Below are 21,738 nucleotides of genomic sequence, written 5' to 3'. Positions count from 1 at the left end.
ATGATTCTGAATGTTTACTCATATCTTGCGACCCACCTATGACATGTTAATAACCCCTTTGGGTCCCAAATCATAGTTTAAGAATCCATGTCAGAGGTTCTTGAGTTTATTCATCTCGAGACCCAAATGAAAAATGTACTGTCCTCGAATGACCATAATTAAGAAGAAATAGTATGTGATTACAATTGATTACTGATATCTCGCTACCCACCTCTCACCAGTGTTGCCAACTTAGCGACTTTGTCGCTATATTTAGTGAATATTCAGAAAAAAGACAAGAATCGACAGAAAGTTCAATTTTAGTTCTAAACATACTTAGGGTGTTTTTTACTCACTTTTTGTCTCTCCCGCGACGTTATTCCTCTCTCCTACAGCGTCAATCACAATTACATCCACTTGGCCAATTATGAAAATTATGTGATGACGTCATTTAGCGACTTCTAGCTACTTTTAGGACCACCAATAGCTACTTTCCTTCCTGAGGATTTGGCAACACTGCCTCTGACCTGCTCAGGCCCACTTTGCATCCCAAAACGTAGCTTAAGAAACCCTGTTGCTAGAGAATTGAAGGTGTCTGTATCGCTTCCAATATTAGTAAAATACATCTCTTTTGTGATGTGATTTTGCTAGACAGAGATGTGGGTTAAATGAATGAGATTGGTTTGATTCAAATAGGTGTGGGTGTTCACATCTGCAACATATATGACATTTATGGGTGCTGTGGCTTAGTTGGTTAAAGTGCCTGTCTAGTAAACAGGAGATCCTGAGTTCAAATCTCAGCAGTACCTTTTTATTGTTCACATTGGTGGAGAAGGTCAGAGGGGAGGGCAATCAGGTTTTCTCACCAATGGGTTTAGAGAATTAGAGATGACGTGAGGAGGATGCAATTGAGATATTCCAATGTCACGGAAAAAGGGCACTTTTCGAATGAGAAAAAACCTACCGACTGTGTAAAGCTCCACTGTTTCTTCAGTTGATTCATTATCGAGACCAAAATGAAAAGAGTTTAGCCAGCTTGTGCACATCACTTTCACAGCCTATGTAGGCTTTACAAAGCCATCTCTTGAAGCCAGCTGTGATCGTATAGTGGTTAGTACTCTGCGTTGTGGTCGCAGCAACCCTGGTTCGAATCTGGGTCACGGCACTGCAATGTAATTTTAGAAGGGTTGTTTTTTGAACGAGTTAAGACTTACTATGCTGTTTCAGACGTTTTTACCATTTTTAAGCTCGAGAGCCAAATGAGAAATGCAGTGTCCTCGAACGACCAACATTATGAAGAAATAGTGCATGATTCTGAATGTTTACTCATATCTTGCGACCCACCTATGACATGTTAATAACCCCTTTGGGTCCCAAATCAAAGTTTAAGAATCCATGTCAGAGGTTCTTGAGTTTATTCATCTCGAGACCCAAATGAAAAATGTACTGTCCTCGAATGACCATAATTAAGAAGAAATAGTATGTGATTACAATTGATTACTGATATCTCGCTACCCACCTCTCACCAGTGTTGCCAACTTAGCGACTTTGTCGCTATATTTAGTGAATATTCAGAAAAAAGACAAGAATCGACAGAAGAAAGTTCAATTTTAGTTCTAAACATACTTAGGGTGTTTTTTACTCACTTTTTGTCTCTCCCGCGACGTTATTCCTCTCTCCTACAGCGTCAATCACAATTACATCCACTTGGCCAATTATGAAAATGATGTGATGACGTCATTTAGCGACTTCTAGCTACTTTTAGGACCACCAATAGCTACTTTCCTTCCTGAGGATTTGGCAACACTGCCTCTGACCTGCTCAGGCCCACTTTGCGTCTCAAAACGTAGCTTAAGAAACCCTGTTGCTAGAGAATTGAAGGTGTCTGTATCGCTTCCAATATTAGTAAAATACATCTCTTTTGTGATGTGATTTTGCTAGACAGAGATGTGGGTTAAATGAATGAGATTGGTTTGATTCAAATAGGTGTGGGTGTTCACATCTGCAACATATATGACATTTATGGGTGCTGTGGCTTAGTTGGTTAAAGTGCCTGTCTAGTAAACAGGAGATCCTGAGTTCAAATCTCAGCAGTACCTTTTTATTGTTCACATTGGTGGAGAAGGTCAGAGGGGAGGGCAATCAGGTTTTCTCACCAATGGGTTTAGAGAATTAGAGATGACGTGAGGAGGATGCAATTGAGATATTCCAATGTCACGGAAAAAGGGCACTTTTCGAATGAGAAAAAACCTACCGACTGTGTAAAGCTCCACTGTTTCTTCAGTTGATTCATTATCGAGACCAAAATGAAAAGAGTTTAGCCAGCTTGTGCACATCACTTTCACAGCCTATGTAGGCTTTACAAAGCCAGCTCTTGAAGCCAGCCGTGATCGTATAGTGGTTAGTACTCTGCGTTATGGTCGCAGCAACGCTGGTTCGAATCTGGGTCACGGCACTACAATGTAATTTTAGAAGGGTTGTTTTTTGAACGAGTTAAGACTTACTATGCTGTTTCAGACGTTTTTACCATTTTTAAGCTCGAGAGCCAAATGAGAAATGCAGTGTCCTCGAATGACCAACATTATGAAGAAATAGTGCATGATTCTGAATGTTTACTCATATCTCGCGACCCACCTATGACATGTTAATAACCGCATTGGGTCCCAAATCATAGTTTAAGAATCCATGTCAGAGGTTCTTGAGTTTATTCATCTCGAGACCCAAATGAAAAATGTACTGTCCTCGAATGACCATAATTAAGAAGAAATAGTATGTGATTACAATTGATTACTGATATCTCGCTACCCACCTCTCACCAGTGTTGCCAACTTAGCGACTTTGTCGCTATATTTAGTGAATATTCAGAAAAAAGACACGAATCGACAGAAGAAAGTTCAATTTTAGTTCTAAACATACTTAGGGTGTTTTTTACTCACTTTTTGTCTCTCCCGCGACATTATTCCTCTCTCCTACAGCGTCAATCACAATTACATCCACTTGGCCAATTATGAAAATTATGTGATGATGTCATTTAGCGACTTCTGGCTACATTTAGGACCACCGATAGCTACTTTCCTTCCTGAGGATTTGGCAACACTGCCTCTGACCTGCTCAGGCCCACTTTGCGTCCCAAAACGTAGCTTAAGAAACCCTGTTGCTAGAGAATTGAAGGTGTCTGTATCGTTTCCAATATTAGTAAAATACATCTCTTTTGTGATGTGATTTTGCCTCACAGAGATGTGGGTTAAATGAATGAGATTGGTTTGATTCAAATAGGTGTGGGTGTTGTAAATAAGTGCTATTTTCCTATGCAAATGACCAGCTTACTGCTATTGCATTGCTATAACTGTGACAACACATAGCAACGTATTTTCACAGTAAAACATGGAAGGGCCATACAGAATCTCTCGCACACGCACTCACTGAAAAGACACACAGACTGGCCAAGACAGGAACACACACACACACTCACACACACACGCAGCCCCTCCCCTTCTGGATGAGCTCCGAAGACAAAGAACTCCGTCGAGAACCAATGGGATACTGACACCAGGCTGGAGGAGACTGTCTATCATCTACAAACAACCCATCAGAAAGCCAGGACTACTAGAATCTACCTGCGTCATTTCAATGTATAAAATGAACTGTATGATTGTGACCGGCCTCTTTCTTTTTCCAATGGTTCGCATGAGAACCTGACTCATTTGGCTCTCGAGCTTAAAAATGGTAAAAACGTCTGAAACAGCATAGTAAGTCTTAACTCGTTCAAAAAACAACCCTTCTAAAATTACATTGCAGTGCCGTGACCCGGATTCGAAGCGGGGTTGCTGCGACCACAACGCAGAGTACTAACCACTATACGATCACGGCTGGCTGTAAGAGCTGGCTTTGTAAAGCCTACATAGGCTGTGAAAGTGATGTGCACAAGCTGGCTATACTCTTTTCATTTTGGTCTCGATAATGAATCAACTGAAGAAACAGTGGAGCTTTACACAGTCGGTAGGTTTTTTCTCATTCGAAAAGTGCCCTTTTTCCGTGACATTGGAATATCTCAATTGCATCCTCCTCACGTCATCTCTAATTCTCTAAACCCATTGGTGAGAAAACCTGAATGCCCTCCCCTCTGACCTTCTCCACCAATGTGAACAATAAAAAGGTACTGCTGAGATTTGAACTCAGGATCTCCTGTTTACTAGACAGGCACTTTAAGCAACTAAGCCACAGCACCCATAAAAGTCATATATGTTGCAGATGTGAACACCCACACCTATTTGAATCAAACCAATCTCATTCATTTAACCCACATCTCTGTCTAGCAAAATCACATCACAAAAGAGATGTATTTTACTAATATTGGAAGCGATACAGACACCTTCAATTCTCTAGCAACAGGGTTTCTTAAGCTACGTTTTGGGACGCAAAGTGGGCCTGAGCAGGTCAGAGGCAGTGTTGCCAAATCCTCAGGAAGGAAAGTAGCTATTGGTGGTCCTAAAAGTAGCTAGAAGTCGCTAAATGACATCATCACATAATTTTCATAATTGGCCAAGTGGATGTAATTGTGATTGACGCTGTAGGAGAGAGGAATAACGTCGCGGAGAGACAAAAAGTGAGTAAAAAACATCCTAAGTATGTTTAGAACTAAAATTGAACTTTCTTCTGTCGATTCTTGTCTTTTTTCTGAATATTCACTAAATATAGCGACAAAGTCGCTAAGTTGGCAACACTGGTGAGAGGTGGGTAGCGAGATATCAGTAATCAATTGTAATCACATACTATTTCTTCTTAATTATGGTCATTCGAGGACAGTACATTTTTCATTTGGGTCTCGAGATGAATAAACTCAAGAACCTCTGACATGGATTCTTAAACTATGATTTGGGACCCAAAGGGGTTATTAACATGTCATAGGTGGGTCGCGAGATATGAGTAAACATTCAGAATCATGCACTATTTCTTCATAATGTTGGTCGTTCGAGGACACTGCATTTCTCATTTGGCTCTCGAGCTTAAAAATGGTAAAAACGTCTGAAACAGCATAGTAAGTCTTAACTCGTTCAAAAAACAACCCTTCTAAAATTACATTGCAGTGCCGTGACCCGGATTCGAACCGGGGTTGCTGCGACCACAACGCAGAGTACTAACCACTATACGATCACGGCTGGCTTCAAGAGCTGGCTTTGTAAAGCCTACATAGGCTGTGAAAGCTATGTGCACAAGCTGGCTAAACTCTTTTCATTTTGGTCTCGATAATGAATCAACTGAAGAAACAGTGGAGCTTTACACAGTCGGCAGGTTTTTTCTCATTCGAAAAGTGCCCTTTTTCCGTGACATTGGAATATCTCAATTGCATCCTCCTCACGTCATCTCTAATTCTCTAAACCCATTGGTGAGAAAACCTGAGTGCCCTCCCCTCTGACCTTCTCCGCCAATGTGAACAATAAAAAGGTACTGCTGAGATTTGAACTCAGGATCTCCTGTTTACTAGACAGGCACTTTAACCAACTAAGCCACAGCACCCATAAAAGTCATATATGTTGCAGATGTGAACACCCACACCTATTTGAATCAAACCAATCTCATTCATTTAACCCACATCTCTGTCTAGCAAAATCACATCACAAAAGAGATGTATTTTACTAATATTGGAAGCGATACAGACACCTTCAATTCTCTAGCAACAGGGTTTCTTAAGCTACGTTTTGGGACGCAAAGTGGGCCTGAGCAGGTCAGAGGCAGTGTTGCCAAATCCTCAGGAAGGAAAGTAGCTATTGGTGGTCCTAAAAGTAGCTAGAAGTCGCTAAATGACATCATCACATAATTTTCATAATTGGCCAAGTGGATGTAATTGTGATTGACGCTGTAGGAGAGAGGAATAACGTCGCGGGAGAGACAAAAAGTGAGTAAAAAACACCCTAAGTATGTTTAGAACTAAAATTGAACTTTCTTCTGTCGATTCTTGTCTTTTTTCTGAATATTCACTAAATATAGCGACAAAGTCGCTAAGTTGGCAACACTGGTGAGAGGTGGGTAGCGAGATATCAGTAATCAATTGTAATCACATACTATTTCTTCTTAATTATGGTCATTCGAGGACAGTACATTTTTCATTTGGGTCTCGAGATGAATAAACTCAAGAACCTCTGACATGGATTCTTAAACTATGATTTGGGACCCAAAGCGGTTATTAACATGTCATAGGTGGGTCGCGAGATATGAGTAAACATTCAGAATCATGCACTATTTCTTCATAATGTTGGTCGTTCGAGGACACTGCATTTCTCATTTGGCTCTCGAGCTTAAAAATGGTAAAAACGTCTGAAACAGCATAGTAAGTCTTAACTCGTTCAAAAAACAACCCTTCTAAAATTACATTGCAGTGCCGTGACCCGGATTCGAACCGGGGTTGCTGCGACCACAACGCAGAGTACTAACCACTATACGATCACGGCTGGCTGTCAAGAGCTGGCTTTGTAAAGCCTACATAGGCTGTGAAAGTGATGTGCACAAGCTGGCTAAACTCTTTTCATTTTGGTCTCGATAATGAATCAACTGAAGAAACAGTGGAGCTTTACACAGTCGGCAGGTTTTTTCTCATTCGAAAAGTGCCCTTTTTCCGTGACATTGGAATATCTCAATTGCATCCTCCTCACGTCATCTCTAATTCTCTAAACCCATTGGTGAGAAAACCTGAGTGCCCTCCCCTCTGACCTTCTCCACCAATGTGAACAATAAAAAGGTACTGCTGAGATTTGAACTCAGGATCTCCTGTTTACTAGACAGGCACTTTAACCAACTAAGCCACAGCACCCATAAAAGTCATATATGTTGCAGATGTGAACACCCACACCTATTTGAATCAAACCAATCTCATTCATTTAACCCACATCTCTGTCTAGCAAAATCACATCACAAAAGAGATGTATTTTACTAATATTGGAAACGATACAGACACCTTCAATTCTCTAGCAACAGGGTTTCTTAAGCTACGTTTTGGGACGCAAAGTGGGCCTGAGCAGGTCAGAGGCAGTGTTGCCAAATCCTCAGGAAGGAAAGTAGCTATTGGTGGTCCTAAAAGTAGCTAGAAGTCGCTAAATGACATCATCACATAATTTTCATAATTGGCCAAGTGGATGTAATTGTGATTGACGCTGTAGGAGAGAGGAATAACGTCGCGGGAGAGACAAAAAGTGAGTAAAAAACATCCTAAGTATGTTTAGAACTAAAATTGAACTTTCTTCTGTCGATTCTTGTCTTTTTTCTGAATATTCACTAAATATAGCGACAAAGTCGCTAAGTTGGCAACACTGGTGAGAGGTGGGTAGCGAGATATCAGTAATCAATTGTAATCACATACTATTTCTTCTTAATTATGGTCATTCGAGGACAGTACATTTTTCATTTGGGTCTCGAGATGAATAAACTCAAGAACCTCTGACATGGATTCTTAAACTATGATTTGGGACCCAAAGCGGTTATTAACATGTCATAGGTGGGTCGCGAGATATGAGTAAACATTCAGAATCATGCACTATTTCTTCATAATGTTGGTCGTTCGAGGACACTGCATTTCTCATTTGGCTCTCGAGCTTAAAAATGGTAAAAACGTCTGAAACAGCATAGTAAGTCTTAACTCGTTCAAAAAACAACCCTTCTAAAATTACATTGCAGTGCCGTGACCCGGATTCGAACCGGGGTTGCTGCGACCACAACGCAGAGTACTAACCACTATACGATCACGGCTGGCTTCAAGAGCTGGCTTTGTAAAGCCTACATAGGCTGTGAAAGTGATGTGCACAAGCTGGCTAAACTCTTTTCATTTTGGTCTCGATAATGAATCAACTGAAGAAACAGTGAGCTTTACACAGTCGGCAGGTTTTTTCTCATTCGAAAAGTGCCCTTTTTCCGTGACATTGGAATATCTCAATTGCATCCTCCTCACGTCATCTCTAATTCTCTAAACCCATTGGTGAGAAAACCTGAGTGCCCTCCCCTCTGACCTTCTCCACCAATGTGAACAATAAAAAGGTACTGCTGAGATTTGAACTCAGGATCTCCTGTTTACTAGACAGGCACTTTAACCAACTAAGCCACAGCACCCATAAAAGTCATATATGTTGCAGATGTGAACACCCACACCTATTTGAATCAAACCAATCTCATTCATTTAACCCACATCTCTGTCTAGCAAAATCACATCACAAAAGAGATGTATTTTACTAATATTGGAAACGATACAGACACCTTCAATTCTCTAGCAACAGGGTTTCTTAAGCTACGTTTTGGGACGCAAAGTGGGCCTGAGCAGGTCAGAGGCAGTGTTGCCAAATCCTCAGGAAGGAAAGTAGCTATTGGTGGTCCTAAAAGTAGCTAGAAGTCGCTAAATGACATCATCACATAATTTTCATAATTGGCCAAGTGGATGTAATTGTGATTGACGCTGTAGGAGAGAGGAATAACGTCGCGGGAGAGACAAAAAGTGAGTAAAAAACATCCTAAGTATGTTTAGAACTAAAATTGAACTTTCTTCTGTCGATTCTTGTCTTTTTTCTGAATATTCACTAAATATAGCGACAAAGTCGCTAAGTTGGCAACACTGGTGAGAGGTGGGTAGCGAGATATCAGTAATCAATTGTAATCACATACTATTTCTTCTTAATTATGGTCATTCGAGGACAGTACATTTTTCATTTGGGTCTCGAGATGAATAAACTCAAGAACCTCTGACATGGATTCTTAAACTATGATTTGGGACCCAAAGCGGTTATTAACATGTCATAGGTGGGTCGCGAGATATGAGTAAACATTCAGAATCATGCACTATTTCTTCATAATGTTGGTCGTTCGAGGACACTGCATTTCTCATTTGGCTCTCGAGCTTAAAAATGGTAAAAACGTCTGAAACAGCATAGTAAGTCTTAACTCGTTCAAAAAACAACCCTTCTAAAATTACATTGCAGTGCCGTGACCCGGATTCGAACCGGGGTTGCTGCGACCACAACGCAGAGTACTAACCACTATACGATCACGGCTGGCTTCAAGAGCTGGCTTTGTAAAGCCTACATAGGCTGTGAAAGCTGATGTGCACAAGCTGGCTAAACTCTTTTCATTTTGGTCTCGATAATGAATCAACTGAAGAAACAGTGGAGCTTTACACAGTCGGCAGGTTTTTTCTCATTCGAAAAGTGCCCTTTTTCCGTGACATTGGAATATCTCAATTGCATCCTCCTCACGTCATCTCTAATTCTCTAAACCCATTGGTGAGAAAACCTGAGTGCCCTCCCCTCTGACCTTCTCCGCCAATGTGAACAATAAAAAGGTACTGCTGAGATTTGAACTCAGGATCTCCTGTTTACTAGACAGGCACTTTAACCAACTAAGCCACAGCACCCATAAAGTCATATATGTTGCAGATGTGAACACCCACACCTATTTGAATCAAACCAATCTCATTCATTTAACCCACATCTCTGTCTAGCAAAATCACATCACAAAAGAGATGTATTTTACTAATATTGGAAACGATACAGACACCTTCAATTCTCTAGCAACAGGGTTTCTTAAGCTACGTTTTGGGACGCAAAGTGGGCCTGAGCAGGTCAGAGGCAGTGTTGCCAAATCCTCAGGAAGGAAAGTAGCTATTGGTGGTCCTAAAAGTAGCTAGAAGTCGCTAAATGACATCATCACATAATTTTCATAATTGGCCAAGTGGATGTAATTGTGATTGACGCTGTAGGAGAGAGGAATAACGTCGCGGGAGAGACAAAAAGTGAGTAAAAAACATCCCTAAGTATGTTTAGAACTAAAATTGAACTTTCTTCTGTCGATTCTTGTCTTTTTTCTGAATATTCACTAAATATAGCGACAAAGTCGCTAAGTTGGCAACACTGGTGAGAGGTGGGTAGCGAGATATCAGTAATCAATTGTAATCACATACTATTTCTTCTTAATTATGGTCATTCGAGGACAGTACATTTTTCATTTGGGTCTCGAGATGAATAAACTCAAGAACCTCTGACATGGATTCTTAAACTATGATTTGGGACCCAAAGCGGTTATTAACATGTCATAGGTGGGTCGCGAGATATGAGTAAACATTCAGAATCATGCACTATTTCTTCATAATGTTGGTCGTTCGAGGACACTGCATTTCTCATTTGGCTCTCGAGCTTAAAAATGGTAAAAACGTCTGAAACAGCATAGTAAGTCTTAACTCGTTCAAAAAACAACCCTTCTAAAATTACATTGCAGTGCCGTGACCCGGATTCGAACCGGGGTTGCTGCGACCACAACGCAGAGTACTAACCACTATACGATCACGGCTGGCTTCAAGAGCTGGCTTTGTAAAGCCTACATAGGCTGTGAAAGTGATGTGCACAAGCTGGCTAAACTCTTTTCATTTTGGCCTCGATAATGAATCAACTGAAGAAACAGTCGAGCTTTACACAGTCGGCAGGTTTTTTCTCATTCGAAAAGTGCCCTTTTTCCGTGACATTGGAATATCTCAATTGCATCCTCCTCACGTCATCTCTAATTCTCTAAACCCATTGGTGAGAAAACCTGAGTGCCCTCCCCTCTGACCTTCTCCACCAATGTGAACAATAAAAAGGTACTGCTGAGATTTGAACTCAGGATCTCCTGTTTACTAGACAGGCACTTTAACCAACTAAGCCACAGCACCCATAAAAGTCATATATGTTGCAGATGTGAACACCCACACCTATTTGAATCAAACCAATCTCATTCATTTAACCCACATCTCTGTCTAGCAAAATCACATCACAAAAGAGATGTATTTTACTAATATTGGAAGCGATACAGACACCTTCAATTCTCTAGCAACAGGGTTTCTTAAGCTACGTTTTGGGACGCAAAGTGGGCCTGAGCAGGTCAGAGGCAGTGTTGCCAAATCCTCAGGAAGGAAAGTAGCTATTGGTGGTCCTAAAAGTAGCTAGAAGTCGCTAAATGACATCATCACATAATTTTCATAATTGGCCAAGTGGATGTAATTGTGATTGACGCTGTAGGAGAGAGGAATAACGTCGCGGGAGAGACAAAAAGTGAGTAAAAAACACCCTAAGTATGTTTAGAACTAAAATTGAACTTTCTTCTGTCGATTCTTGTCTTTTTTCTGAATATTCACTAAATATAGCGACAAAGTCGCTAAGTTGGCAACACTGGTGAGAGGTGGGTAGCGAGATATCAGTAATCAATTGTAATCACATACTATTTCTTCTTAATTATGGTCATTCGAGGACAGTACATTTTTCATTTGGGTCTCGAGATGAATAAACTCAAGAACCTCTGACATGGATTCTTAAACTATGATTTGGGACCCAAAGCGGTTATTAACATGTCATAGGTGGGTCGCGAGATATGAGTAAACATTCAGAATCATGCACTATTTCTTCATAATGTTGGTCGTTCGAGGACACTGCATTTCTCATTTGGCTCTCGAGCTTAAAAATGGTAAAAACGTCTGAAACAGCATAGTAAGTCTTAACTCGTTCAAAAAACAACCCTTCTAAAATTACATTGCAGTGCCGTGACCCGGATTCGAACCGGGGTTGCTGCGACCACAACGCAGAGTACTAACCACTATACGATCACGGCTGGCTTCAAGAGCTGGCTTTGTAAAGCCTACATAGGCTGTGAAAGTGATGTGCACAAGCTGGCTAAACTCTTTTCATTTTGGTCTCGATAATGAATCAACTGAAGAAACAGTGGAGCTTTACACAGTCGGCAGGTTTTTTCTCATTCGAAAAGTGCCCTTTTTCCGTGACATTGGAATATCTCAATTGCATCCTCCTCACGTCATCTCTAATTCTCTAAACCCATTGGTGAGAAAACCTGAGTGCCCTCCCCTCTGACCTTCTCCACCAATGTGAACAATAAAAAGGTACTGCTGAGATTTGAACTCAGGATCTCCTGTTTACTAGACAGGCACTTTAACCAACTAAGCCACAGCACCCATAAAGTCATATATGTTGCAGATGTGAACACCCACACCTATTTGAATCAAACCAATCTCATTCATTTAACCCACATCTCTGTCTAGCAAAATCACATCACAAAAGAGATGTATTTTACTAATATTGGAAACGATACAGACACCTTCAATTCTCTAGCAACAGGGTTTCTTAAGCTACGTTTTGGGACGCAAAGTGGGCCTGAGCAGGTCAGAGGCAGTGTTGCCAAATCCTCAGGAAGGAAAGTAGCTATCGGTGGTCCTAAATGTAGCCTAGAAGTCGCTAAATGACATCATCACATAATTTTCATAATTGGCCAAGTGGATGTAATTGTGATTGACGCTGTAGGAGAGAGGAATAACGTCGCGGGAGAGACAAAAAGTGAGTAAAAAACATCCCTAAGTATGTTTAGAACTAAAATTGAACTTTCTTCTGTCGATTCTTGTCTTTTTTCTGAATATTCACTAAATATAGCGACAAAGTCGCTAAGTTGGCAACACTGGTGAGAGGTGGGTAGCGAGATATCAGTAATCAATTGTAATCACATACTATTTCTTCTTAATTATGGTCATTCGAGGACAGTACATTTTTCATTTGGGTCTCGAGATGAATAAACTCAAGAACCTCTGACATGGATTCTTAAACTATGATTTGGGACCCAAAGCGGTTATTAACATGTCATAGGTGGGTCGCGAGATATGAGTAAACATTCAGAATCATGCACTATTTCTTCATAATGTTGGTCGTTCGAGGACACTGCATTTCTCATTTGGCTCTCGAGCTTAAAAATGGTAAAAACGTCTGAAACAGCATAGTAAGTCTTAACTCGTTCAAAAAACAACCCTTCTAAAATTACATTGCAGTGCCGTGACCCGGATTCGAACCGGGGTTGCTGCGACCACAACGCAGAGTACTAACCACTATACGATCACGGCTGGCTTCAAGAGCTGGCTTTGTAAAGCCTACATAGGCTGTGAAAGTGATGTGCACAAGCTGGCTAAACTCTTTTCATTTTGGCCTCGATAATGAATCAACTGAAGAAACAGTCGAGCTTTACACAGTCGGCAGGTTTTTTCTCATTCGAAAAGTGCCCTTTTTCCGTGACATTGGAATATCTCAATTGCATCCTCCTCACGTCATCTCTAATTCTCTAAACCCATTGGTGAGAAAACCTGAGTGCCCTCCCCTCTGACCTTCTCCACCAATGTGAACAATAAAAAGGTACTGCTGAGATTTGAACTCAGGGTCTCCTGTTTACTAGACAGGCACTTTAACCAACTAAGCCACAGCACCCATAAAAGTCAAATATGTTGCAGATGTGAACACCCACACCTATTTGAATCAAACCAATCTCATTCATTTAACCCACATCTCTGTTTAGCAAAATCACATCACAAAAGAGATGTATTTTACTAATATTGGAAGCGATACAGACACCTTCAATTCTCTAGCAACAGGGTTTCTTAATCTACGTTTTGAGACGCAAAGTGGGCCTGAGCAGGTCAGAGGCAGTGTTGCCAAATCCTCAGGAAGGAAAGTAGCTATCGGTGGTCCTAAATGTAGCCAGAAGTCGCTAAATGACATCATCACATAATTTTCATAATTGGCCAAGTGGATGTAATTGTGATTGACGCTGTAGGAGAGAGGAATAACGTCGCGGGAGAGACAAAAAGTGAGTAAAAAACACCCTAAGTATGTTTAGAACTAAAATTGAACTTTCTTCTGTCGATTCTTGTCTTTTTTCTGAATATTCACTAAATATAGCGACAAAGTCGCTAAGTTGGCAACACTGGTGAGAGGTGGGTAGCGAGATATCAGTAATCAATTGTAATCACATACTATTTCTTCTTAATTATGGTCATTCGAGGACAGTACATTTTTCATTTGGGTCTCGAGATGAATAAACTCAAGAACCTCTGACATGGATTCTTAAACTATGATTTGGGACCCAAAGCGGTTATTAACATGTCATAGGTGGGTCGCGAGATATGAGTAAACATTCAGAATCATGCACTATTTCTTCATAATGTTGGTCGTTCGAGGACACTGCATTTCTCATTTGGCTCTCGAGCTTAAAAATGGTAAAAACGTCTGAAACAGCATAGTAAGTCTTAACTCGTTCAAAAAACAACCCTTCTAAAATTACATTGCAGTGCCGTGACCCGGATTCGAACCGGGGTTGCTGCGACCACAACGCAGAGTACTAACCACTATACGATCACGGCTGGCTTCAAGAGCTGGCTTTGTAAAGCCTACATAGGCTGTGAAAGTGATGTGCACAAGCTGGCTAAACTCTTTTCATTTTGGTCTCGATAATGAATCAACTGAAGAAACAGTGGAGCTTTACACAGTCGGCAGGTTTTTTCTCATTCGAAAAGTGCCCTTTTTCCGTGACATTGGAATATCTCAATTGCATCCTCCTCACGTCATCTCTAATTCTCTAAACCCATTGGTGAGAAAACCTGAGTGCCCTCCCCTCTGACCTTCTCCACCAATGTGAACAATAAAAAGGTACTGCTGAGATTTGAACTCAGGATCTCCTGTTTACTAGACAGGCACTTTAACCAACTAAGCCACAGCACCCATAAAGTCATATATGTTGCAGATGTGAACACCCACACCTATTTGAATCAAACCAATCTCATTCATTTAACCCACATCTCTGTCTCGCAAAATCACATCACAAAAGAGATGTATTTTACTAATATTGGAAACGATACAGACACCTTCAATTCTCTAGCAACAGGGTTTCTTAAGCTACGTTTTGGGACGCAAAGTGGGCCTGAGCAGGTCAGAGGCAGTGTTGCCAAATCCTCAGGAAGGAAAGTAGCTATCGGTGGTCCTAAATGTAGCCAGAAGTCGCTAAATGACATCATCACATAATTTTCATAATTGGCCAAGTGGATGTAATTGTGATTGACGCTGTAGGAGAGAGGAATAACGTCGCGGGAGAGACAAAAAGTGAGTAAAAAACATCCCTAAGTATGTTTAGAACTAAAATTGAACTTTCTTCTGTCGATTCTTGTCTTTTTTCTGAATATTCACTAAATATAGCGACAAAGTCGCTAAGTTGGCAACACTGGTGAGAGGTGGGTAGCGAGATATCAGTAATCAATTGTAATCACATACTATTTCTTCTTAATTATGGTCATTCGAGGACAGTACATTTTTCATTTGGGTCTCGAGATGAATAACTCAAGAACCTCTGACATGGATTCTTAAACTATGATTTGGGACCCAAAGCGGTTATTAACATGTCATAGGTGGGTCGCGAGATATGAGTAAACATTCAGAATCATGCACTATTTCTTCATAATGTTGGTCGTTCGAGGACACTGCATTTCTCATTTGGCTCTCGAGCTTAAAAATGGTAAAAACGTCTGAAACAGCATAGTAAGTCTTAACTCGTTCAAAAAACAACCCTTCTAAAATTACATTGCAGTGCCGTGACCCGGATTCGAACCGGGGTTGCTGCGACCACAACGCAGAGTACTAACCACTATACGATCACGGCTGGCTTCAAGAGCTGGCTTTGTAAAGCCTACATAGGCTGTGAAAGTGATGTGCACAAGCTGGCTAAACTCTTTTCATTTTGGCCTCGATAATGAATCAACTGAAGAAACAGTCGAGCTTTACACAGTCGGCAGGTTTTTTCTCATTCGAAAAGTGCCCTTTTTCCGTGACATTGGAATATCTCAATTGCATCCTCCTCACGTCATCTCTAATTCTCTAAACCCATTGGTGAGAAAACCTGAGTGCCCTCCCCTCTGACCTTCTCCACCAATGTGAACAATAAAAAGGTACTGCTGAGATTTGAACTCAGGATCTCCTGTTTACTAGACAGGCACTTTAACCAACTAAGCCACAGCACCCATAAAAGTCAAATATGTTGCAGATGTGAACACCCACACCTATTTGAATCAAACCAATCTCATTCATTTAACCCACATCTCTGTCTAGCAAAATCACATCACAAAAGAGATGTATTTTACTAATATTGGAAGCGATACAGACACCTTCAATTCTCTAGCAACAGGGTTTCTTAAGCTACGTTTTGAGACGCAAAGTGGGCCTGAGCAGGTCAGAGGCAGTGTTGCCAAATCCTCAGGAAGGAAAGTAGCTATCGGTGGTCCTAAATGTAGCCAGAAGTCGCTAAATGACATCATCACATAATTTTCATAATTGGCCAAGTGGATGTAATTGTGATTGACGCTGTAGGAGAGAGGAATAACGTCGCGGGAGAGACAAAAAGTGAGTAAAAAACACCCTAAGTATGTTTAGAACTAAAATTAACTTTCTTCTGTCGATTCTTGTCTTTTTTCTGAATATTCACTAAATATAGCGACAAAGTCGCTAAGTTGGCAACACTGGTGAGAGGTGGGTAGCGAGATATCAGTAATCAATTGTAATCACATACTATTTCTTCTTAATTATGGTCATTCGAGGACAGTACATTTTTCATTTGGGTCTCGAGATGAATAAACTCAAGAACCTCTGACATGGATTCTTAAACTATGATTTGGGACCCAAAGCGGTTATTAACATGTCATAGGTGGGTCGCGAGATATGAGTAAACATTCAGAATCATGCACTATTTCTTCATAATGTTGGTCGTTCGAGGACACTGCATTTCTCATTTGGCTCTCGAGCTTAAAAATGGTAAAAACGTCTGAAACAGCATAGTAAGTCTTAACTCGTTCAAAAAACAACCCTTCTAAAATTTACTTTGCAGTGCCGTGACCCGGATTCGAACCGGGGTTGCTGCGACCACAACGCAGAGTACTAACCACTATACGATCACGGCTGGCTTCAAGAGCTGGCTTTGTAAAGCCTACATAGGCTGTGAAAGTGATGTGCACAAGCTGGCTAAACTCTTTTCATTTTGGCCTCGATAATGAATCAACTGAAGAAACAGTCGAGCTTTACACAGTCGGCAGGTTTTTTCTCATTCGAAAAGTGCCCTTTTTCCGTGACATTGGAATATCTCAATTGCATCCTCCTCACGTCATCTCTAATTCTCTAAACCCATTGGTGAGAAAACCTGAGTGCCCTCCCCTCTGACCTTCTCCACCAATGTGAACAATAAAAAGGTACTGCTGAGATTTGAACTCAGGGTCTCCTGTTTACTAGACAGGCACTTTAACCAACTAAGCCACAGCACCCATAAAAGTCAAATATGTTGCAGATGTGAACACCCACACCTATTTGAATCAAACCAATCTCATTCATTTAACCCACATCTCTGTCTAGCAAAATCACATCACAAAAGAGATGTATTTTACTAATATTGGAAGCGATACAGACACCTTCAATTCTCTAGCAACAGGGTTTCTTAATCTACGTTTTGAGACGCAAAGTGGGCCTGAGCAGGTCAGAGGCAGTGTTGCCAAATCCTCAGGAAGGAAAGTAGCTATCGGTGGTCCTAAATGTAGCCAGAAGTCGCTAAATGACATCATCACATAATTTTCATAATTGGCCAAGTGGATGTAATTGTGATTGACGCTGTAGGAGAGAGGAATAACGTCGCGGGAGAGACAAAAAGTGAGTAAAAAACACCCTAAGTATGTTTAGAACTAAAATTGAACTTTCTTCTGTCGATTCTTGTCTTTTTTCTGAATATTCACTAAATATAGCGACAAAGTCGCTAAGTTGGCAACACTGGTGAGAGGTGGGTAGCGAGATATCAGTAATCAATTGTAATCACATACTATTTCTTCTTAATTATGGTCATTCGAGGACAGTACATTTTTCATTTGGGTCTCGAGATGAATAAACTCAAGAACCTCTGACATGGATTCTTAAACTATGATTTGGGACCCAAAGCGGTTATTAACATGTCATAGGTGGGTCGCGAGATATGAGTAAACATTCAGAATCATGCACTATTTCTTCATAATGTTGGTCGTTCGAGGACACTGCATTTCTCATTTGGCTCTCGAGCTTAAAAATGGTAAAAACGTCTGAAACAGCATAGTAAGTCTTAACTCGTTCAAAAAACAACCCTTCTAAAATTACATTGCAGTGCCGTGACCCGGATTCGAACCGGGGTTGCTGCGACCACAACGCAGAGTACTAACCACTATACGATCACGGCTGGCTTCAAGAGCTGGCTTTGTAAAGCCTACATAGGCTGTGAAAGTGATGTGCACAAGCTGGCTAAACTCTTTTCATTTTGGTCTCGATAATGAATCAACTGAAGAAACAGTGGAGCTTTACACAGTCGGCAGGTTTTTTCTCATTCGAAAAGTGCCCTTTTTCCGTGACATTGGAATATCTCAATTGCATCCTCCTCACGTCATCTCTAATTCTCTAAACCCATTGGTGAGAAAACCTGAGTGCCCTCCCCTCTGACCTTCTCCACCAATGTGAACAATAAAAAGGTACTGCTGAGATTTGAACTCAGGATCTCCTGTTTACTAGACAGGCACTTTAACCAACTAAGCCACAGCACCCATAAAGTCATATATGTTGCAGATGTGAACACCCACACCTATTTGAATCAAACCAATCTCATTCATTTAACCCACATCTCTGTCTAGCAAAATCACATCACAAAAGAGATGTATTTTACTAATATTGGAAACGATACAGACACCTTCAATTCTCTAGCAACAGGGTTTCTTAAGCTACGTTTTGGGACGCAAAGTGGGCCTGAGCAGGTCAGAGGCAGTGTTGCCAAATCCTCAGGAAGGAAAGTAGCTATCGGTGGTCCTAAATGTAGCCAGAAGTCGCTAAATGACATCATCACATAATTTTCATAATTGGCCAAGTGGATGTAATTGTGATTGACGCTGTAGGAGAGAGGAATAACGTCGCGGGAGAGACAAAAAGTGAGTAAAAAACACCCTAAGTATGTTTAGAACTAAAATTGAACTTTCTTCTGTCGATTCTTGTCTTTTTTCTGAATATTCACTAAATATAGCGACAAAGTCGCTAAGTTGGCAACACTGGTGAGAGGTGGGTAGCGAGATATCAGTAATCAATTGTAATCACATACTATTTCTTCTTAATTATGGTCATTCGAGGACAGTACATTTTTCATTTGGGTCTCGAGATGAATAAACTCAAGAACCTCTGACATGGATTCTTAAACTATGATTTGGGACCCAAAGCGGTTATTAACATGTCATAGGTGGGTCGCGAGATATGAGTAAACATTCAGAATCATGCACTATTTCTTCATAATGTTGGTCGTTCGAGGACACTGCATTTCTCATTTGGCTCTCGAGCTTAAAAATGGTAAAAACGTCTGAAACAGCATAGTAAGTCTTAACTCGTTCAAAAAACAACCCTTCTAAAATTTACTTTGCAGTGCCGTGACCCGGATTCGAACCGGGGTTGCTGCGACCACAACGCAGAGTACTAACCACTATACGATCACGGCTGGCTTCAAGAGCTGGCTTTGTAAAGCCTACATAGGCTGTGAAAGTGATGTGCACAAGCTGGCTAAACTCTTTTCATTTTGGCCTCGATAATGAATCAACTGAAGAAACAGTCGAGCTTTACACAGTCGGCAGGTTTTTTCTCATTCGAAAAGTGCCCTTTTTCCGTGACATTGGAATATCTCAATTGCATCCTCCTCACGTCATCTCTAATTCTCTAAACCCATTGGTGAGAAAACCTGAGTGCCCTCCCCTCTGACCTTCTCCACCAATGTGAACAATAAAAAGGTACTGCTGAGATTTGAACTCAGGGATCTCCTGTTTACTAGACAGGCACTTTAACCAACTAAGCCACAGCACCCATAAAAGTCAAATATGTTGCAGATGTGAACACCCACACCTATTTGAATCAAACCAATCTCATTCATTTAACCCACATCTCTGTTAGCAAAATCACATCACAAAAGAGATGTATTTTACTAATATTGGAAGCGATACAGACACCTTCAATTCTCTAGCAACAGGGTTTCTTAATCTACGTTTTGAGACGCAAAGTGGGCCTGAGCAGGTCAGAGGCAGTGTTGCCAAATCCTCAGGAAGGAAAGTAGCTATTGGTGGTCCTAAAAGTAGCTAGAAGTAGCTAAATGACATCATCACACAATTTTCATAATTGGCCAAGTGGATGTAATTGTGATTGACGCTGTAGGAGAGAGGAATAACGTCGCGGGAGAGACAAAAAGTGAGTAAAAAACACCCTAAGTATGTTTAGAACTAAAATTAACTTTCTTCTGTCGATTCTTGTCTTTTTTCTGAATATTCACTAAATATAGCGACAAAGTCGCTAAGTTGGCAACACTGGTGAGAGGTGGGTAGCGAGATATCAGTAATCAATTGTAATCACATACTATTTCTTCTTAATTATGGTCATTCGAGGACAGTACATTTTTCATTTGGGTCTCGAGATGAATAAACTCAAGAACCTCTGACATGGATTCTTAAACTATGATTTGGGACCCAAAGCGGTTATTAACATGTCATAGGTGGGTCGCGAGATATGAGTAAACATTCAGAATCATGCACTATTTCTTCATAATGTTGGTCGTTCGAGGACACTGCATTTCTCATTTGGCTCTCGAGCTTAAAAATGGTAAAAACGTCTGAAACAGCATAGTAAGTCTTAACTCGTTCAAAAAACAACCCTTCTAAAATTTCTTTGCAGTGCCGTGACCCGGATTCGAACCGGGGTTGCTGCGACCACAACGCAGAGTACTAACCACTATACGATCACGGCTGGCTTCAAGAGCTGGCTTTGTAAAGCCTACATAGGCTGTGAAAGTGATGTGCACAAGCTGGCTAAACTCTTTTCATTTTGGCCTCGATAATGAATCAACTGAAGAAACAGTCGAGCTTTACACAGTCGGCAGGTTTTTTCTCATTCGAAAAGTGCCCTTTTTCCGTGACATTGGAATATCTCAATTGCATCCTCCTCACGTCATCTCTAATTCTCTAAACCCATTGGTGAGAAAACCTGAGTGCCCTCCCCTCTGACCTTCTCCAACAATGTGAACAATAAAAAGGTACTGCTGAGATTTGAACTCAGGGTCTCCTGTTTACTAGACAGGCACTTTAACCAACTAAGCCACAGCACCCATAAAAGTCAAATATGTTGCAGATGTGAACACCCACACCTATTTGAATCAAACCAATCTCATTCATTTAACCCACATCTCTGTTTAGCAAAATCACATCACAAAAGAGATGTATTTTACTAATATTGGAAGCGATACAGACACCTTCAATTCTCTAGCAACAGGGTTTCTTAATCTACGTTTTGAGACGCAAAGTGGGCCTGAGCAGGTCAGAGGCAGTGTTGCCAAATCCTCAGGAAGGAAAGTAGCTATTGGTGGTCCTAAAAGTAGCTAGAAGTAGCTAAATGACATCATCACACAATTTTCATAATTGGCCAAGTGGATGTAATTGTGATTGACGCTGTAGGAGAGAGGAATAACGTCGCGGGAGAGACAAAAAGTGAGTAAAAAACACCCTAAGTATGTTTAGAACTAAAATTAACTTTTTTCTGTCGATTCTTGTCTTTTTTCTGAATATTCACTAAATATAGCGACAAAGTCGCTAAGTTGGCAACACTGGTGAAGGTGGGTAGCGAGATATCAGTAATCAATTGTAATCACATACTATTTCTTCTTAATTATGGTCATTCGAGGACAGTACATTTTTCATTTGGGTCTCGAGATGAATAAACTCAAGAACCTCTGACATGGATTCTTAAACTATGATTTGGGACCCAAAGCGGTTATTAACATGTCATAGGTGGGTCGCGAGATATGAGTAAACATTCAGAATCATGCACTATTTCTTCATAATGTTGGTCGTTCGAGGACACTGCATTTCTC

The 21,738-nt window shown here is 40.8% G+C and overlaps 28 non-coding genes across 28 annotated transcripts; 2 read left to right on the top strand and 26 right to left on the bottom strand.

The window, feature by feature from the left end:
- The first annotated feature begins 714 nt into the window (after positions 1-714).
- On the top strand, positions 715-788 carry trnat-agu (transfer RNA threonine (anticodon AGU)). Its single transcript has one exon. It is a non-coding gene; the product is annotated as a tRNA-Thr (tRNA).
- A 1,216-nt stretch (positions 789-2,004) lies between these two features.
- On the top strand, positions 2,005-2,078 carry trnat-agu (transfer RNA threonine (anticodon AGU)). The gene has a single exon. It is a non-coding gene; the product is annotated as a tRNA-Thr (tRNA).
- A 1,699-nt stretch (positions 2,079-3,777) lies between these two features.
- trnah-gug (transfer RNA histidin (anticodon GUG)) lies at positions 3,778-3,849 on the bottom strand. The gene has a single exon. It is a non-coding gene; the product is annotated as a tRNA-His (tRNA).
- A 1,217-nt stretch (positions 3,850-5,066) lies between these two features.
- On the bottom strand, positions 5,067-5,138 carry trnah-gug (transfer RNA histidin (anticodon GUG)). The gene has a single exon. It is a non-coding gene; the product is annotated as a tRNA-His (tRNA).
- Positions 5,139-5,422: 284 nt separating this feature from the next.
- trnat-agu (transfer RNA threonine (anticodon AGU)) lies at positions 5,423-5,496 on the bottom strand. Its single transcript has one exon. It is a non-coding gene; the product is annotated as a tRNA-Thr (tRNA).
- Positions 5,497-6,356: 860 nt separating this feature from the next.
- Positions 6,357-6,428, bottom strand: trnah-gug (transfer RNA histidin (anticodon GUG)). Its single transcript has one exon. It is a non-coding gene; the product is annotated as a tRNA-His (tRNA).
- A 285-nt stretch (positions 6,429-6,713) lies between these two features.
- On the bottom strand, positions 6,714-6,787 carry trnat-agu (transfer RNA threonine (anticodon AGU)). The gene has a single exon. It is a non-coding gene; the product is annotated as a tRNA-Thr (tRNA).
- Positions 6,788-7,647: 860 nt separating this feature from the next.
- trnah-gug (transfer RNA histidin (anticodon GUG)) lies at positions 7,648-7,719 on the bottom strand. Its single transcript has one exon. It is a non-coding gene; the product is annotated as a tRNA-His (tRNA).
- Positions 7,720-8,002: 283 nt separating this feature from the next.
- Positions 8,003-8,076, bottom strand: trnat-agu (transfer RNA threonine (anticodon AGU)). The gene has a single exon. It is a non-coding gene; the product is annotated as a tRNA-Thr (tRNA).
- Positions 8,077-8,936: 860 nt separating this feature from the next.
- Positions 8,937-9,008, bottom strand: trnah-gug (transfer RNA histidin (anticodon GUG)). Its single transcript has one exon. It is a non-coding gene; the product is annotated as a tRNA-His (tRNA).
- A 285-nt stretch (positions 9,009-9,293) lies between these two features.
- Positions 9,294-9,367, bottom strand: trnat-agu (transfer RNA threonine (anticodon AGU)). The gene has a single exon. It is a non-coding gene; the product is annotated as a tRNA-Thr (tRNA).
- Positions 9,368-10,227: 860 nt separating this feature from the next.
- Positions 10,228-10,299, bottom strand: trnah-gug (transfer RNA histidin (anticodon GUG)). Its single transcript has one exon. It is a non-coding gene; the product is annotated as a tRNA-His (tRNA).
- A 284-nt stretch (positions 10,300-10,583) lies between these two features.
- On the bottom strand, positions 10,584-10,657 carry trnat-agu (transfer RNA threonine (anticodon AGU)). Its single transcript has one exon. It is a non-coding gene; the product is annotated as a tRNA-Thr (tRNA).
- Positions 10,658-11,517: 860 nt separating this feature from the next.
- Positions 11,518-11,589, bottom strand: trnah-gug (transfer RNA histidin (anticodon GUG)). Its single transcript has one exon. It is a non-coding gene; the product is annotated as a tRNA-His (tRNA).
- A 284-nt stretch (positions 11,590-11,873) lies between these two features.
- Positions 11,874-11,947, bottom strand: trnat-agu (transfer RNA threonine (anticodon AGU)). Its single transcript has one exon. It is a non-coding gene; the product is annotated as a tRNA-Thr (tRNA).
- An 861-nt stretch (positions 11,948-12,808) lies between these two features.
- Positions 12,809-12,880, bottom strand: trnah-gug (transfer RNA histidin (anticodon GUG)). The gene has a single exon. It is a non-coding gene; the product is annotated as a tRNA-His (tRNA).
- A 284-nt stretch (positions 12,881-13,164) lies between these two features.
- On the bottom strand, positions 13,165-13,238 carry trnat-agu (transfer RNA threonine (anticodon AGU)). The gene has a single exon. It is a non-coding gene; the product is annotated as a tRNA-Thr (tRNA).
- An 860-nt stretch (positions 13,239-14,098) lies between these two features.
- On the bottom strand, positions 14,099-14,170 carry trnah-gug (transfer RNA histidin (anticodon GUG)). The gene has a single exon. It is a non-coding gene; the product is annotated as a tRNA-His (tRNA).
- A 284-nt stretch (positions 14,171-14,454) lies between these two features.
- On the bottom strand, positions 14,455-14,528 carry trnat-agu (transfer RNA threonine (anticodon AGU)). Its single transcript has one exon. It is a non-coding gene; the product is annotated as a tRNA-Thr (tRNA).
- An 859-nt stretch (positions 14,529-15,387) lies between these two features.
- Positions 15,388-15,459, bottom strand: trnah-gug (transfer RNA histidin (anticodon GUG)). Its single transcript has one exon. It is a non-coding gene; the product is annotated as a tRNA-His (tRNA).
- A 284-nt stretch (positions 15,460-15,743) lies between these two features.
- On the bottom strand, positions 15,744-15,817 carry trnat-agu (transfer RNA threonine (anticodon AGU)). Its single transcript has one exon. It is a non-coding gene; the product is annotated as a tRNA-Thr (tRNA).
- An 860-nt stretch (positions 15,818-16,677) lies between these two features.
- On the bottom strand, positions 16,678-16,749 carry trnah-gug (transfer RNA histidin (anticodon GUG)). Its single transcript has one exon. It is a non-coding gene; the product is annotated as a tRNA-His (tRNA).
- Positions 16,750-17,033: 284 nt separating this feature from the next.
- trnat-agu (transfer RNA threonine (anticodon AGU)) lies at positions 17,034-17,107 on the bottom strand. The gene has a single exon. It is a non-coding gene; the product is annotated as a tRNA-Thr (tRNA).
- An 860-nt stretch (positions 17,108-17,967) lies between these two features.
- Positions 17,968-18,039, bottom strand: trnah-gug (transfer RNA histidin (anticodon GUG)). Its single transcript has one exon. It is a non-coding gene; the product is annotated as a tRNA-His (tRNA).
- A 284-nt stretch (positions 18,040-18,323) lies between these two features.
- Positions 18,324-18,397, bottom strand: trnat-agu (transfer RNA threonine (anticodon AGU)). Its single transcript has one exon. It is a non-coding gene; the product is annotated as a tRNA-Thr (tRNA).
- An 860-nt stretch (positions 18,398-19,257) lies between these two features.
- On the bottom strand, positions 19,258-19,329 carry trnah-gug (transfer RNA histidin (anticodon GUG)). Its single transcript has one exon. It is a non-coding gene; the product is annotated as a tRNA-His (tRNA).
- A 1,217-nt stretch (positions 19,330-20,546) lies between these two features.
- trnah-gug (transfer RNA histidin (anticodon GUG)) lies at positions 20,547-20,618 on the bottom strand. The gene has a single exon. It is a non-coding gene; the product is annotated as a tRNA-His (tRNA).
- A 284-nt stretch (positions 20,619-20,902) lies between these two features.
- On the bottom strand, positions 20,903-20,976 carry trnat-agu (transfer RNA threonine (anticodon AGU)). The gene has a single exon. It is a non-coding gene; the product is annotated as a tRNA-Thr (tRNA).
- Between the last annotated feature and the right edge of the window lie 762 nt (positions 20,977-21,738).

This window comes from Oncorhynchus kisutch, unplaced genomic scaffold, assembly GCF_002021735.2.
Source record: "Oncorhynchus kisutch isolate 150728-3 unplaced genomic scaffold, Okis_V2 scaffold4029, whole genome shotgun sequence".
In the NCBI taxonomy this organism is placed as follows: Eukaryota; Metazoa; Chordata; class Actinopteri; order Salmoniformes; family Salmonidae; genus Oncorhynchus; species Oncorhynchus kisutch.
Note: the sequence above shows the minus strand (reverse complement) of the source record. Positions and strands in the feature narration are given on the sequence as shown.